At 40.4% G+C, this 17,442-nt stretch overlaps 1 long non-coding RNA gene across 1 annotated transcript; it reads left to right on the forward strand.

Annotated features, from left to right (window-relative positions):
• The first annotated feature begins 69 nt into the window (after positions 1-69).
• On the forward strand, positions 70-17,029 carry LOC140708134 (uncharacterized). The gene is made up of 2 exons (XR_012088291.2): positions 70-305; positions 16,716-17,029. It is a non-coding gene; the product is annotated as an uncharacterized LOC140708134 (long non-coding RNA).
• The last annotated feature ends 413 nt before the right edge of the window (positions 17,030-17,442 follow it).

Below are 17,442 nucleotides of genomic sequence, written 5' to 3' on the forward strand. Positions count from 1 at the left end.
TTAATGAGTTGCCTAGCGTTGTGTCATAAGGGTATGTGCATAAGCCACCACTCAAACCTATTACGTCGCTTTGTTTTTAATTTGCTTGCATTTAAGAGGACGGAGCTGGTTGTTGGCGGGCGGGCAGGGCAGTGTTTTCAAATTATGTGGACGGGAAAGTGGAAAAAATGCCTTAGTGGACCTCGTCTTCCTTTTTCTTGTTCCCTCTGTTACCGAGCGGGGCCATCTTCCTCAGGGCGCAGAGCTGCCTGAGGCGAAGGTCAAAGAGGGAGGCTTCCTCACTCCCTTGCCGGAAACCAACGTGGGTATGTTTTGCAAGCAACATCTTTCAAGTCCACCTTAGTGTTTTCATCCCCTTCACAGTATTTCCAGACAGGGTGGGTAGATAGATAAGCAACACCTTAGCTGAAGATTAGGTTCTATAATTACTTTATAATAATAATAATCTCCCTGCTGGAAGGGACCCTGTGGGTCATGGGATTCCAGCTCCTGTCAAGGAGGCCCAGTGGAGAATTGAACTCCCAGATGCTTAAACCACTGAGCTATCCAACATAGGCTAGAGCAGCAGCATCACTGTATGGTTGCCCACGAGTTCGGATTTCAAGGAACAATTCCATTTTTTAAAAAAAACAACAACGATGTACTTCATGCTTGGGGGTGGCAAAATATTGGAGAAGTACAGTTGGGGAACAAAATTTGATTAAAACAACTTTCCGGAATAAGTCATCAAAAAAGAAAAGCGCCCAAACCAATAGGGTGGTTTGAATCAGCCCATTGAAGTGCCCTAGCAAAGAGAAAGGTTTGAGCTGCTGCCAAAATAATGGGCAACATCGATGTCATTCACACTTCCATGGGCAGCGTATTCCATAGCACAACTGAGAAGTCAAGCTTCATTTATGATGTACCTGAGATACTTGGGTGTGCAGCTTCGCCTGCCAATATTAAATCGATATGTTACAGGGATGGCATGTTTTAAGCAAGTACTGTTAACAGCCTAACCCACACACACACAGGCATCCTTTAGTCTCAAGAGACTATGGTAACATGCTCTGTATGGAGGACCTGGAACAGCATCTAGCGTTTCAACGTTGTACGTGAAGCTGGAGTCTCCACTCCAGGGCACGAAGCCTGGGTAGAATAATATGGAGGATAGGCTGTTACCCAAGCAGCAAATACCCCCTCTTCATGTCACTGAAATAGTTCACTGGAAAGGCAAGAGCCAATACAACTGGTTCCAGCGATGTCACAGGAGTTGACAGAACGACATGAACTGCCCCTGGGACTCCGGCTCCAGATTTTGCCTCGAGGTTTACTCCTGAAGCCTTTTCCATCCGTGGATATGGCCACAAGGCAGTGGAGGTTTGAAATAGGAGTTTTCCTTCTCCTAGATGGGCTGCCTTGCAAGGCTGACGAGTCCCACCTACTCGGCCTGTTCCCTCACGGCATGGAGGATGATGGTGTCGCGGAAGGGAAATGGGGTGGAGAGGAGCCAAGAGACATCTCATGTGTTAAAGCCTCCTCCATGAATTCCTTGTGCAACGCCCTTTGGCCGGGATCCAGCACAGCCCACTCCGAGAAATTCACAGCCTAACATACCGTTTGCATCTCATGTGCTTATACTTTTGCACTTCCTCATTTTAATGCTCTTTGGCTGATCATTTCATTTGCACTTGTCCACCTATACTCTTTCACTCTGTGCATTACAACTGTAGAGACTGAGTGCAGGAGCTACAAGCCAGAATCTATCCTGTAAATTATGGCAGCAAATTGTTGTTCATTAATGATCTGTTAATTGTGTTCCTGGATGCAAAACTAATCATGTGATCAACAGTACTTGCAGGAACGCAATTAGCACTTTATTAATGAGTGGCAATCTTCTACCACAGGTTATAGTTTTCCTTATGCAAGCATAAATCACCAATAGGATTCTGGCTACACTCATTTTCAGGGTGCTGCCACACAAATACTTGAGTCACTATGCTAATGTAAAGCGTATTTTGGTTTCACAGTCATAGTTCATTATTCTGGAAGTAGTAACTACATAGAGGAATTTAATGCATTCTGAATATAGAATGCTACACAGAACACAGAAATAAATGTTCACAACCTGTAAAGAAACTACATTTCAGGTTTGCAGTACATTTGTCATAGACTACAAAAGACAGATATTAATAATTGCAACTTTTCACTTTCATTGTATGTCATTTTCATATACTTAATAGCAAAGTTCCATATCAAATGAAAGCAATTTAAATTTAAACAATTGCAAAATATAACTTCAAATATCTAACAGGGCAAATGTTGTAAAACATTCAATGAAAATTGAGACAGAAAAAAGCTTTACCAAGTAGGGCATTTTGCCACTCTGTCTTAATGTGGGAAGTACTGCATCACATCAGTTTATATAATGTACCATTGTATTGTAAGTTCTGAGAGTTCCATAACAGATATGATTTCTCACAAGCACATATTTTGAAAATTAGGTGGGTACAGTAACTCAGTGCAAACTGCTTTGGAAATGAAGGCACCAGTTGTTTCAGTTAGAAGGAACATTTGCACCACTGAATGATAGGCAGAGGAACCCCCAACATTTTGCTCTTTGCAGTGTGATATGGCATTGGTTTTCTTTAAGTCTTCTCTCTACTCTGGAATTAGCTCAATTTGTGGCTCCAATCAATCAGAGGTTGAAAGAATAAATGCAGTATAGATATTGAGCTAAAGGTGAGCTGAAATTGGGGCAAAATGTTGGCACGAAGCCCCAGAAAGAGAATCTTTATATATTTATTAAGGCATGTAAGTCTGTGAGTATGTGTAAAATGCCCATTCCACAATTGCTACTGTAAGTCAGCAGTTTAGGTCTGTGGCTGCAGAGGTTGGGAGTTCAATTAATTCCCCGTTGTGCCTCTTTATCAGGAGCTGGACTCAGTTTATAGTGTCCCTTCCAGCTCTCCAGTTCTAAGATGGTTATGATGATTGTATTTTTAAGTTCTCGAGAAGTGGGGCAAAACAATTATTGCATGACCACAGTGTCCCTTACATTGTGTTTTTCTTTATAGAACAATTAAAGCTCCACAGGTCTAAAAGAGAGGGATTCTACTGTTGACTAATAGATCTCTTCAGTATCCAAGGAAACTGAAGTCTGAAAGGAAATTGAGGAACTGGTCCAATGTGATCTGCAGGCAGTTCATATTTTTGTTTTCTCTAAAGAACTCTATCCCACCCACTCTATGAGCAGAAAACACCCAGACACTTCCTGTTTGGGTCTCTTCAGAGCTCTGCAGCAGCATTAAATAATAAACCCATAAAGGGACATAGGATAGGTTCAGAATGGGTTGGGCAATACCGTTTGCCTTGGCAGCAATTCACCACAATGTGAAATTGTATCCAGACATAAGCTGGGGATCATTTGTTTGACTTATTTGAAGTTATACATAAATATGGAAAATAGCTTAAAATAATAAATAATAACTAGGTATTTTAAAGAGAAAAATAGTTCTAATGCATTGTCATTTCAGCGATACATTAAAGCAGTATTAAATGTGACAATCCTGATGTTGTGTTTTTTTAAAGAATCTGTTTGAGCTTGGAATGTTGTTTCTTCAAAGCCAACAGTTTTCTTTAACAAAATTATAAAGTGAATACACTAAGCTGTTATTTTTGTGCAAACAACAGGTTCTTATATATGAAACAGGGTATCGATGTAGTGATCTTAATGTATTTGCTTTTAAACACAGTTTTTTAGAAAAGGAAAATTTCCCAACCCCCCAAATTAACTTCCTAACTACCATTTAGGCAAAATAAGAAAACACTACTACTTGCCCAAAAATTTAGTTAGGTTAATTGGGTAGTGGTGGAGGAATTAAATTCCTATTGTCTCTTCATCCCTAAATGCAATGTGCTGCGGGTAATGCTGCTTTTGATACCTTACTCTCAACATCTGCATATATTCCTAATAACTGTTTTCCCCCCTTCTGCATGCCAATCAGAACACAGCTGACTTTGGTTTATTTTATATTGGAACCATAATGTTGACATATGTGATCGCAAAAGAGGTCCAAGCTCATTATTAGCTAATCATAATTGTGTCATGTGTTTTTAGTATTTAGCAGACAGTCTAAACCTGTATCTAATTCCATCCCTTTAATTTGCACATGATTAACAGCTATGACCACCATGGCTTGTGCAAGTTGCAGTTTGCTAATGTCCTATATTTAGCCCCAATATTTCTGATGTATCTGTTGTAAACAATAACTGAAATGTGACCATGTTCAAAGGCTGCATCATGCACATGAATATACTGGAAGAAGCTATGTGATAGTGTACACTTGGCAGTTTAAAATCTAAACAATATAATATATTTCTCCTTTTGATATGTGATAGTCACACATGAAGTCTGCATTTATTTTTCCTTTGGTCTTGTATTTATGATTGAAAAGATCTGTACAGTATCCTGCTTTCCCTCTATCTAATCTTCAAGGCAACCACAATATTCCACAACAATATCTAAATATAATAATATTTAAAACATGAAACTACAACAGCTCAGTCCCAGATTTTTAGCCTGACTTAAGTACAATTAATTTTAATTTAGATCCAATCCAAACAAAATTATAACAAGAAACAAGGAAGTACAACTGCAGAGCTGATAGGAAAACTATGAAATGCCTGCTCACATAAAATAATTTAAGTTTGATGCCTAGAAGATAGCCAGAGTAGCCCTGATGGGCAGTATAGAAACCAAATAAATAAATAAATAAAATTATTCCTTTGGTCTTGTATTACTGATTAAAAAAGATTTGTGTTCTGACTTTCCCCTATCTGATCTTCAAGGCGACCTGGACCATATAATTGCCTTTGACAAAGGTGAAACTCTTCCATGAGTACACTATAGTTTCTTCCCTTGTTTCTAAATATACTTAGATATACTTAGAATATGATATCTGAATGAGATCCTAATTTGCATAGTGGGAAAATTAGATCAGATTTGCATATTGTTTTCTTGACTTTGATATATGCCAATTTGTAGGGCTGCCAGTCCCATGTTTCCAGGTAGGTGCCTATCAAAAGCTAGACACACAGAAATCAAGCCAATATGATTTATTCTATATTCTTGCATCCATTTGGTAGGAAAAGCTTCATGAGTTACATTTCGGTGTATCAGGCTACCGTTTGCAAAGAGGTTGTCAGCTTGAGACCCATGGAACTCACACTCTCTTTTTTCTTACATTTACTGTAAGATGTTGCTGCTAAATTGATTCCCTAATTTCTTGATGCATACTGTAAACCATGACCCTGGCATGTCTCATTTTGAGCAAGACAGAAGCTGTGCTTCCTTAACCATGTGCCAAAGGAGGTATGTAGCAAGCATAATATATACCAGTGCTCTGTTTTATATGTTGGTATACTTTCTGTAGAAGAGTTGCTTGCTCAAACACAATTAGCAACAGATTGCTATCTAGGTTTGTGGATGTGAAGAAGACAGAAGTGGAGGCAATGCACATGTTTTGTGTCTAAGCTACACATAGGCATTAGAGTAGCTTTATCTTTAAATATGTGGTAGCCATCAGCTGGGACAGGTTGCCCAGAGGTATGTGAATTGTTTAGCAGAAGAGGAATAAGGTCCTTCTGCTGTGCTCCATATTGAAATTTCCAGTTTACAAATTAGCTTACTTTATTTTGTGACTGGTTATCAGGAGCAGGCTTTGTTTACAGGTATTATTGTACATGCATGAAGGTGTGCCAGAATCACATTTCTGAAGTGCAAGATTTCACTTTCTGATGATGTGTTATCTGTAAAATATGATTTGTCTGTGAGGCAGCGTCTCCGGCTATACCAGGGGGGTAAAGGTGCAAAGAATTCTCCAGGTAGCTGGTTCCAATTGTAGTTTGATAGAATTTAATTCCTTGAAAGAATGCTTTTGTTTATAGCTCTAGCTGCTGGGAAAAACACATAATCTTCTCCTCCACTGTTATTCCAAAAGTCATTAATTGGATTTGACATCATTTCATAACTGTCCGGATCCGCTGAGGAAGAGTGTAATGCTGTCAGAAAACACCATCGTAATGATGGAATTTACTCAATTATATTTTGTTAGGAGGAACTCTTCCAGAGCAGCAGACTGTTTTGTCAGCAGCTGTGATCAAGATGTGGAAGGACTTCTCTGTGTATGTTTTTATTTACCAGTTCCGGAAAGTCTGGAGATTTGGGATTTTATCCAAGGCTCACTGATGACAATAGTGGGCTTTAATATAAATGTACTATTTTGCTTTTTATTAAAGGGTAATGTTACACAGAAAGAGACTCTGTATATCCCTGACTGAGAAGCAGTTTTAAAGAAAGCCATTTGTTTTATTCTTTGGGCCACAAAGAAGAAATTTCTGACATGTCATGTTCCTCACTATATGAAACATTAAAAATCTTGAAGGAGATAATGAAGAACTATTTAGAAAGGAAGTGAAGGCAGTCCCCTCCTTTGTGATTCTATCTCTTGCTTTTGTGTTTGGGGAGCACATTTGTGACACAGTAACAATTTCAACAGGTCAAAATTTGATACTGATAGTGATTAATTTTTTGAATACAGCTCACCTTCTTAAAATGGAATCACGTTTGCCTGCAGCAAGAAGAAGAGTTACAAATCAAAACAGGGAAAAGTTGCTTAAAATACAGTGAAGTAAATTGGAATATTAAAATACAAATTAAAGCAAATTAAAAGGAGATCAATAAGTAAGTACAGTACCTACCCATTAAAAGCAAGGTTTAAAAAATGTTACTTTTTTTTTAAACCACATCTTTTGGTTTCTCCAGCAAAATGGCTACTTCTGGACCACATTCAGGAAGTTTTTTAAAAAGGAGTTTTTTCAAGGTCTACCTCAAATCTTTTTCCTCACAGAAATGAAGGGTCAAGTTTGACATTAAGGGAAATGCATATTTTCTCAAGATTGATGTGTTCCACCTCGATCAAACTGGATTCCTCAGAGATGTGTGTCTTTCTGAGAAATACCTCTGTGAACTACAGATATTAAAAATATATAAACTATTACAAACAGGTGTCTTTCACCACTTTAAGGTGCACAACTTCTGAGTGATGCTAAAAATATTGTCTAGTTTGACTCTGGGAGGGTTTTTCTTAGCTCTTCTTCGCAATTGTTTACCCATTTAAAATCATATGTATTGTGAAAAATATACACAAGCAATGCAAAGATGAACAATGTATAGTTCCTCTTTTAACACTAATTTACACTAATTAGTTTTTTAATCACACAAGGTAATGGCACCCTGTTGGCTTGTTTATATTTTGAGGGCCAGGTTTATATTGTCCATTTCACATGCACAGCAGCAATTCACCGGGCTTTTTGTGCACAAAGAAATTTTACTTACCGTATTTGCCGGCATACAAGATGACTTTTTGGCCCTGAAAAACATGCCTCCAAGTGGGGGGGTGTCATCTTGTATGCTGGGTGCATGTCCAGCAAACCCTCCTTCTCTCCCAGCGAAGTCACTTACCTGGTAGTAAGACTGAGTAGAGCCCCACTCCTATCCTGGGAACAGCCTGACTCTAGCGCCGAACAGCTGACTGTCGGAACAGCAGAGAGGGCAGCACTTTGAGATGCGACCACATGGCTGCTGCCTCTCAAAATGGCTGCCGCCTCTCCAAAATGGCTGCCGCCTCTGTGCTGTTCCTTCTTCCAGCAAACCCTGGCTCTCTCCGAAAAGGAACCAAAAGGGGCAAAAGGAACTCTCCCCATGATGCAGCCAAAGCAGAATCACGCATGCGGAAGAGGGGGTAGTCTTATACAGCAAGTATATAACAAACTCTACATTCTGAGTGGGAATGTTGGGGGGTGGTCTTATACACCCAGTCGCCTTATACACCGGCAAATACAGTATTCAGTTCCTTTGTAAAATATTGCAGTTAAACATCAGCTGCAGCTAAGCTCTCCAGCACAGGCTGAGTATGTGTATAGGGTACAACCATTTCTCAGTAGAAACAGCAAGATTTCATACTAACGTCTAATCAAAGCTGCTCGAGATCATGCAGCCCAGGTGCATAAATCATTTTCCAGGCACTCCACAGGCATGTAAGCTTGTTAATAGCATGTTGTCAATTTTGAGAAGTAAGCCAAATGCCCTTCACTTTTTTTCATACACTCATCAGAAGCGCTTTTTCCAAGAGGTGCAGAACGGCACTACTTCTCTCAGGTGTCCAATACAAATTACAAATAAGGTGGCCCCTGCTGATCCAGTAAGTGTTGGCTCATCGTTTTTGGAAATCTTCAGAGTGCTCTGACATCATTTGTCTGTCATAATAACTCCCTTCATTAATTGAAAAAAAGTCCTGATATGTTGAGAAAGTTTCTCATATGGAAAACATATAGGTGGTTAACTTGCTATAATAATACATACCACTAAGTCACTTCTTACTTACGGTGATCCTTCCCAGGGTTTTCTAGGTAGAAAGTACTCAGGAGTATATTTGCAATGGCTTTCACGGCCGGGATCTAATCATTGTTGTGGGTTTTTCGGGCTCTTTGGCCATATTCTGAAGGTTGTTCTTCCTAACGTTTCACCAGTCTCTGTGGCCGGCATCTTCAGAGGACAGGAGTAGCACTCTGTGCAGTTTGTTTAAAACTCAACAAAGCTTGGCTCCCAGCACTGAAAAAAGACAGCCTGCAAAAGGTCAATGAACTCTACCCAGCCACAAGGACCGCTGATCACTACACACAAAAGACCAGCTAACGACACCCATCAATCACAGTGACAGATAACCTCTCCTCCTTATCACAACAATGCACCCACAACAAAAACACACTGATCAACATAATCACCCATCTCCTGAAAAGGACAAAAGCTGATCCAACAGCTATAAATACTCAACTCCCAAACAAACTGAACCAGAACGCAGAGTGCTACTCCTGTCCTCTGAAGATTCTTGCCACATAGACTGTCGAAACGTTAGGAAGAACAACCTCCAGACCGTGGCCAAAGAGCCCGAAAAACTCACAATAACCATTACTCAGGAGTGATTTATTAGTCCATTCTCTGGGGGTACCCTGGGACCTTGCACGTTGCCCAAGACTACACAGGCTGGCTCTTCTCCTGGGATGCACAATGAGGAATCAAATTCTTAATCTTGGTTCCACAACCAGATATGTAACTCACTGAGTTATTCAGCCAGCTTTACCAATCAGCCATGTTGCAATGGCTGAATGGTGGTGCACTTTGTAAAGTGCCCCAGCAGTTCTGGAAATCCAGACATTTTGCAGTAAAATGGCTTCTTAACTTAATTTTCACACTGAATTTAGGGGGGGAAGAAAAAAATGGAAGCCAAGTGCTTGCTTAAAAATAGAGGTTGTCAGCTTGCAGTTGTAGGGCCACATGCATCCTTAAATTAATTCTATGCAGCCCCAAAAGTAATTTCAAAAGTGTTTTGTTGATTACCAATTTCAATGCGCAGATAGAGTGTTTTGTTTTCTTCCATATCACTTTTTAAGATGCTGGGGTCATCCAATAAATTACTAACCTGAGGCCCAGACTGCAGTCCAGAAAGTCTAGGACACCAAGAGAAGAAACCATATTGGGTCTTCCCAGGTATCTTTGTGTCAACGAGGAGGCTCCAGAGGATTTGCTGCTTGCTGGCCAATCAGGAATGGCCAGAAGCACTTGGAGGGGAGCTCCCAGGCGAGTGGATCTAGTTGTTGATGTTTTCAATCCAGTTTGCCTGGCTGGGATATATAGGGACCACCAGGCTCCTTTCCAGTAGTCCATTATAAATCCTTTTCTTCAATACAACTAATGTTAATGTTAATAATATATACTGTATTTTTTCGTGTATAAGACGCCCCCATGTATAAGACGCCCCCCACTTTTCTAACCCAAAATTAAGAAATCTAAGTGGGGTTTAGCAAATGTAGGGGGAAAGGGATCAAAGCAATCCCGCAACTGCACGATCATTTTGATCCCTTTCCCCCTTATACAGCCACGGGATTGCTTTGATTATTTCCCCTTTCCTTTTGTTAAGCACGATGGGCGTTAGCAAGCAAAGGGAAAGCAGGGATCAAAGCGATCCTACAGCGCTTTGATCCCTGCTTTCCTTTTGCTAAGGATTAGCAAGTGGAGGGGAAAGTAGGGATCAAAGCCCCGCAGGAACAATTTGATCCCTGCTTTCCCCTCCACTTGTTTTTGTATTCTCCGCAGCTTACTTCCGTGTATAAAACAACCCTCAATTTTTAGTCTAAAAATTTTAGACAAAAGTGTAGTCTTATACATGGAAAAATATGGTATGTTTTAATTTGTGGGGCAGGAATGTGTCTAGTGTTATCTCACCTGGGGCCACAAGCAGCATTTACTGTGTTGTTCTCTTAAGGATGAAAATAAATGATAACAGCCCAAGAGTGCACATGATGGCAAAATAACACCCAAGCAAAGCCAGTTAACATTTTTGTTCATGGGCTAAACCAACTGAAAAAACAAAACAAAACAAAATTCATGCTTAGTTGAACAAGATTGACCAGGTTGTCAGTATGTCTCTAGTTTAGACTTCCATATCTTAATTTGTTAGTCATCAACAATATTGTGTAGTCCCAAAGGAAGAGGAAGGCCAGGACATGTCAGAAATAAACTGGCGTGAAGCCAGGAGTGAAAAGCTAGATAATGTTAGTGCGTGCTGATTTGGGGAGTCAAAAGCTCACACTTTTTCTGGGTCAATATTGGTTTAATATCCCAGAGGAATATAGTATCTCTGTTGGACATGGAGGGGGGCAGAGGAAGAGAGAACAGGGAATATAAAACTGAAGGCTGGGTAGAGTGATGTTAAGGGTGAGGGAGGGAAAGCTCAGATATGGTGCAGTGGCAATAAAATGGCTTCCCCCCCCCTTACAGCATACATTTGTCTACTTGGGCACATTGTGCTGCCCACTGCATGCCAAGAAGAGACCAAATCAATATTGCAGTTTAACAGTTTACTGAAGACGCAGTTAAAGATGGATGATAAATCTGCAGTTTCTTTAGTTATAGAGGAATAGCCGTGGCACAGTATTGAGAATGCGTCCAAGCACCTCCTCTGAGGAATCCAATCACAGATTGCCTAGATTCTGGTTATGCCCCCTGGGTGCAACCACTAGGGGGAAGCAGTCTGAATCCCTTGCCTTGCATAGGAACCAACTGCACATCTCTCATGCCAAATATGTGTTTATACGTGTAAAAAAACAGCCTTCTTCATAAACTGTAGACCCTGACAAAAGAAAATTGTAAATTTACATAACACATACACGGATGATAATACCAATAACAAAGTTGAATTACTAGTCTACCCATCAAAAATTACTAAAACTTATTCCTATTAGCCCAAAGACAGTTCAAATGGCACAACTTCAGATATAAGAACTCCTAAACCCCTCTCCTATCACAGACATGTATTCCTCTCCAGTTCCTTTCAAATGGAAGGTCCAGTGAATGAAGTCCGGGATCAGGTGACGTCCGGGAACAGACTACTTTAACTTAAGTCTGTTTTCCTGATAATAAAGTATAGCCATGTTACAATAAGATTTTAATTAAATGAGAAATAATTTCACTCTTGTGGCATATCTATAACTTTTTAGTCACTTGCATAATTATAGGGATGTGCCTTCTCTAAATGGTGAATGATGAATATCACATGGTTCAAGTGTTGGCTCATACTGCTGCCTTCTGCTTTATTTTACACATCCAGGCAATATTCAGTCTTGACTGTGCTTGAAATTTTAGAGCTGACAAAACATTTTAGGCAGGCTGCCATTTTCATTGACAGGATCCTCTCCTTAGCAACAACAATGCAATATGACAGAAATCATCAGGGAGGGAAAGATAAGGCCATTTTTCTATTTATGGATCACAGCTGCAGCACTTTCAGTGATTTCCAGTGTTTCCGTGTACATTGGAATTGCTGCATCAAAAGTTATGGATGTTCAGGGTGCAAGCAACATTGTCCAAGCAGGTGAAGAGCATACCTGAGCGCAACACACAGGGCTAAGAGATGTGTGAAAACTAAAGCTCAGTAACATAAATGGGCATCATGTGCAGTTTTGTAGGACATAAAACCACAGTAATCGAAATAAGTGCTTGGTGTTAAGATAATCAGGAGAGGCCTTTCTCTCAGTCCCACCATCTTATAGGTGTGTTTGGTGGGGACATGGGAGAGAGCCTTCTCTGGTGCTCCTCCCAAACTTTGGAACTCCCTCTCACAGGAAGCTGGGCTGGTCCCATTTTTCCTGTCCTTCCACAAGCAGGTACAGACCTTTCTCCTCAGGCAAACTTTCCTTTAATGGCTGGCTGCCCAAGTGGGGGTTTTAAATGGATTATTGTTTGTATTGAATATATTTTGGTGTTGCTTTTGCTTACCCTTTTTAGTATGGTATTTGTTTGGTTCTTTTTAACATGTTCACTGTTGTTAACTTTAAATTTGATCTTTCAATGATGTAAGCCATCTTGGGCCCTTTTAAAGGAGAAAAGTAGAGTAAAGGAATTTAAATAAATAAATAAATAATTCCATGGTACTCCAGCAGTATGTGGACCAAGAACTCCCAGAAGTACAAGCTGGATTTCGAAGGGGCAGAGGAAATAAAGACTAAATTGCTAACATGCGCTAGATTATGGAGAAAGCCAGAGAGTTCAAAAAAAACATCTACTTATGCTTCATTGACTACACAAAAGCCTTTGACTGCCTGGACCACAGCTCCATGATGGTGACAGCAGCCACAAAATTAAAAGTCGCCTACTTCTTGGGAGGAAAGCGATGACAAACCTAGACAGCATTTTGAAAAGCAGAGACATCACCATGACGACAAAGGTCCGCAAAGTCCAAGCTATGGTTTTTCTAGTAGTGATGTATGGAAGTGAGAGGTGGACCATAAAGAAAGCTGACCGCTGGAGAATTGATGCTTTTGAATTGTGGTGATGGAGGAGACTCTTGTGGGTCCCCTGGACTGCAAGGAGAACAAACCTATCCATTCTAAAGGAAATCAACCCTGAGTGCTCACTGGAAGGACAGATCCTGAAGCTGAGGCTCCAATACTTTGGCCAACTCATGAGAAGACTCCCTGGAAAAGCCCCCGATGTTGGGAAAGTGTGAAGGCAAGAGGAGAAGGGGACGACAGAGGACAAGATGTTTGGACAGTGTCATCGAAGCTACCAGCATGATTTTGACCAAACTGCGGGAGGCAGTAGAAGACAGGAGGGCCTGGTATGCTCTGGTCCATGGGGTCACGAGGAGTCGGACGCAACTTAACAACTAAACAACAACTTTGCATGGCTTGCAGAAGCAGAATACTGTACATTTAAATTAAGGTACAGTATATAAAATTAGGAGGCAGATGAATGAGCATCTGAATGATTCTTTTGTAAGCCTCTTTGGGAACAGTACAGCCTCTCGAGAAGAGTCATTTGTGTGTGATTTGTGTCACTATAGTGCACAGGTTCTTTTTTTTTTTTTTGCCCTTTCAGCATACATTATAGACTTAGTATTAACACTGATATACTTTATCATTTTTCTCTTTTACTAGAGATGGCCATGAATCAATTTGTGCCACTTGGTATGAAGTAACTCACACAGCACCTTCACCTGACCCCACCATGGCTGGCTAGCCCGCTCGCAATGTGTCATTCACTGCTGGGATTCTCCTCCTCCTGCAGTGCTCTGGTCTAGACATGAGCTCAGCCTGTGCTTCTCCACCTTCTCCCGCAGCCGACCACTCCAACAAGGAGGCAGGATGGGGATTCTCCATACGAAGTGGCACAAATTGATTCATGCCCATCTCTATGCTTTACCCTTCTTCCAAAGAGCTCCAGGTTGTTTCACATTTATGGCTCCCCCCTCTTTGTTCTTACAGTAACTCTGTAAAGTAAGCTAGGAAGAAGATGATTAATCAAAGTGACCTAGTAGGCATAATGGCTAGATAAAGAATGGAATGGAATGACACCCTAGTTTTACTGCAGGTCATATCATGGAAATGAGACATTCATCAAGGATTGCCAGATTGTTGTTCTAGCAGGATTCTTGTGCTTTCAACAGTTGTCCAAAAGCAGAATATACTCTGATATATTTTTACTTGCATCAAACTTCAGCACATACAAACAGAATTATTAGTAACTATTCATATGTGGGTGGTCTCAACAAGTGACTTTGCAAAACTGCAGCCCTAGATATAACTAAAGCCTGGACTCAGCTATTTTCTGGATTGTTCATGATTTCTCTTCCCCCCCCCCCCAAATCCATTGCTGTTGAGATAATTTGCTAAGTTTATCTGTGGGCAGTCTGCATTTAATTTTAGGAATATGTTGGCTCCTGCTTCAGCAAGGCTGTCTCACCACACATTTTGGCTTTCTTTTATTCATGTTCTGCTCATCTTTGAGGGGAGATAACTTTGAACAGGAATCTGGCATTGCCAAAAAGGAAACAATCCCAGTAGTGCCTCAAGCCCAGTCCGTTGTGTACATCTCATTATCACATGTCATTGAAAAATTCAAATGCCAGGATGTTGAGAACACAAGGGACAATCCTGCATCCCAGTTTTCCTTTCCAAAAGAAAACAAAACATTCTTGACTGAGGGATGGCAGCTATTTGAAAATATCCAGATACAAATAGGCTACAGCTAGGCAAAAAAAAATAAAAAAAATGCAAATACTGCTTTGTTAGAATAGCTGGAATAGAACTTGTGAATTTAATTTGTAGTAATAGATATGCAGGCCTAAAGAAGCAAAAAACAGTGAGAGCACCAGATAGCATTGCTTATGGTTGGCAAAAATAAACACATTCTACCAGTGATGTAGCGGTAAGTTTGGCAATACTGGTGTTGGAACATGGCATTCCTCATTGCAAACCCCTGCCCTGGCTAAGAAGGGCCCCTCAAAATGAAGGTAACTGGATCAATCCATGCTATAAAATTAGTTTTGTTTCCTTTCTCAACGGTTTGTTGTTGTTTAGTCGTTAAGTCATGTCCAGTTCTTTGTGACCCCATGGACCAGAGCATGCCAGGCCCTCCTGTCTTCCACTGCCTCCCGGAGTCTTCTCTTCTCATGAGATGGCCAAAGTATTGAAGCCTCAGCTTCAGGACCTGTCCTTCCAGTGAGCATTCATGGTTGATTTCCTTCAGAACGGATAGGTTTGATCTCCTTGCAGTCCAGGGGATTCTCAAGAGTCTCCTCCAGCACCACAATTCAAAGCATCAATTCTTTGGCGGTCAGCCCTCTTTATGGTCCAGCTCTCACTTCCATACATCGCTACTGAAAAAACCATAGGTTTGACTATGCAGACCTTTGTCAGCAAGGTGATGTCTCTTCTTTTTAAAATGCTGTCTAGATTTGTCATCACTTTCCTCCCAAGAAGCAGGCGTCTTTTAATTTTGTGGCTGCTGTCACCATCTGCAGTCGTCATGGAGCCCAAGAAAATAAAATCTGTCACTGCCTCCATATCTTACCCTTCTATTTGCCAGGAGGTGATGGGACCAGTGGCTATGATCTTGGCTTTTTTGATGCTGATATATATATATATATATATATATATATATATATATATATATATATATATATATATATATATATAGAGAGAGAGAGAGAGAGAGAGAGAGAGAGAGAGAGAGAGAGAGAGAGAGAGAGAGAGAGAGAGAGAGAGAGAGAGAGAGAGCTTCAGACCATTTTTTGCACTCTCCTCTTTCACCCTCATTAAGAGGTTCTTTAAGTCCTCCTCACTTTCTGCCATGCTTTTGTGTAGTCAATGAAGCAGAAGTAGATGTTTTTTTGGAACTCTCTGGCTTTTACCCATCATCAAAGAAAAGCTAACAAATTTGCAGCTTTTGAACCTGAACCTTCTGTTATGGTTCCTTTTAACTTTTACGGGACAAATCATGACATAGTAAATTACCATTTGTTCTATCTGTTTCTGACCTCTGGGTGTCCATCCTTAGTCAGAAGAAAATAGGTCATTTATTTAAGCAGTTCTTTCAAAATGTCTAGTTTTGGACAATAGAAAGAAACTTTAGAAAGAAATATATTTTCTAAAAATTTCCAGCTTCTCTTACCCTTCAAGAGGGAGCAGTCAAACCTGACATTCCAAACCAGGTAATAGTGCCATAAATGCAAACTTTTAAAAACGTTTTACATTCTTGTCTCCCCTTCCCTTTAAATTCTAGCAGAACCCTGTCCACAAGTCTCTGAAACTCTGGGAGGGAAAACATATCATGACTGGGAAGGACCTCCATTATGCAAGTGTATGGCTTGCGGAGTGGTGTGGGGAGGAAAGGCAACAGCTTTATGTCAAAATAGTGGACATTCTTTCGAAGGTTCCAGCTGGAATGTAAAAAAACTGAAACCAAGTTTGTAAAAATGAATGAGAAGCTTCCTCCATATCAAGAAGCTTGCACATTTCAGCCAACCCACATCCTCAAAATTTATTAATGTGTGTGTATTTGTGCACGCACACACACACAGACACACATAGTAGAACTTTCCATTCTGTATGGCAGCATATCATCATAGTCATTTGTAAAAATCTCCCTGCTTTAACCCTCCAATTCATCCTATTTTCTGGGATGCTGGAGTGCTGCTCTTTCCCAACAGAATATGGCAATTTTAGGCAATTCCAAGGTTATACCATGCTTGACATATGACTTCATTTTAACAACACCTGCCCAGAGAATAATTAGCAGCCCACTTTTTCTTTTCTTTTTTTCTTTTTAATAACAGGACTTCCATATACTACAGATGGCATTTTTCATACCAGACAGCCAACGATGTTTGCTGGAAACCAGCCAAACTGTCTGCAAAAACTGTGAGAAATTCAAGACAGACATCTGAATGGAAAGAGAGCTTGACTTCTCCCCCTGCCCCACTGCAATCCAGCAACTACATACGAACATCTGTTAAAATCTACTCTAATATAAAATGATTCGCTCTTTCTTATCTCGTGCCAGACAATGAAAACAATGGAATAGCAGATTCATTGTATTTGGGTTGTGAAATTAATGTAACTGATATAGTTTCTATACAGAAATATCCCACTTACGATTCTGTGCCAAGTTGTTGCAAATCCGCAATACTAAGGATGAATTTTTCTATATGTTGGTTATTGGGACTAAGCCCCAATCAGTACTCAAATTATGAGATCAAAGAAAAGACTTTTAATGAAACCTACCTCAATAATAATGGCATCATGCACCACCTACAAGCTTGAAATAGGGCCATGGTGTGTAAGGGAGGCCTTGTATCCTCTATTCCTGCTTCCCCTTTTTTTTCTTAATGCCCAGCTCACAGGAGTGGGAGTGGGGGAAATGTGTAGCCTGCATAATTGAATTGCAAACTACCCAAAAAGTGCTTTAAGCAATATGGGGCGGTATATAACCAGCACACTGATCAATCTGCAGGATTTCAATGGGCCAGGTCTCCCAATAGGTAAAACAACCCAGGAAACTTC

The sequence above is a fragment of the Pogona vitticeps genome, chromosome 6 (assembly GCF_051106095.1).
Source record: "Pogona vitticeps strain Pit_001003342236 chromosome 6, PviZW2.1, whole genome shotgun sequence".
In the NCBI taxonomy this organism is placed as follows: Eukaryota; Metazoa; Chordata; class Lepidosauria; order Squamata; family Agamidae; genus Pogona; species Pogona vitticeps.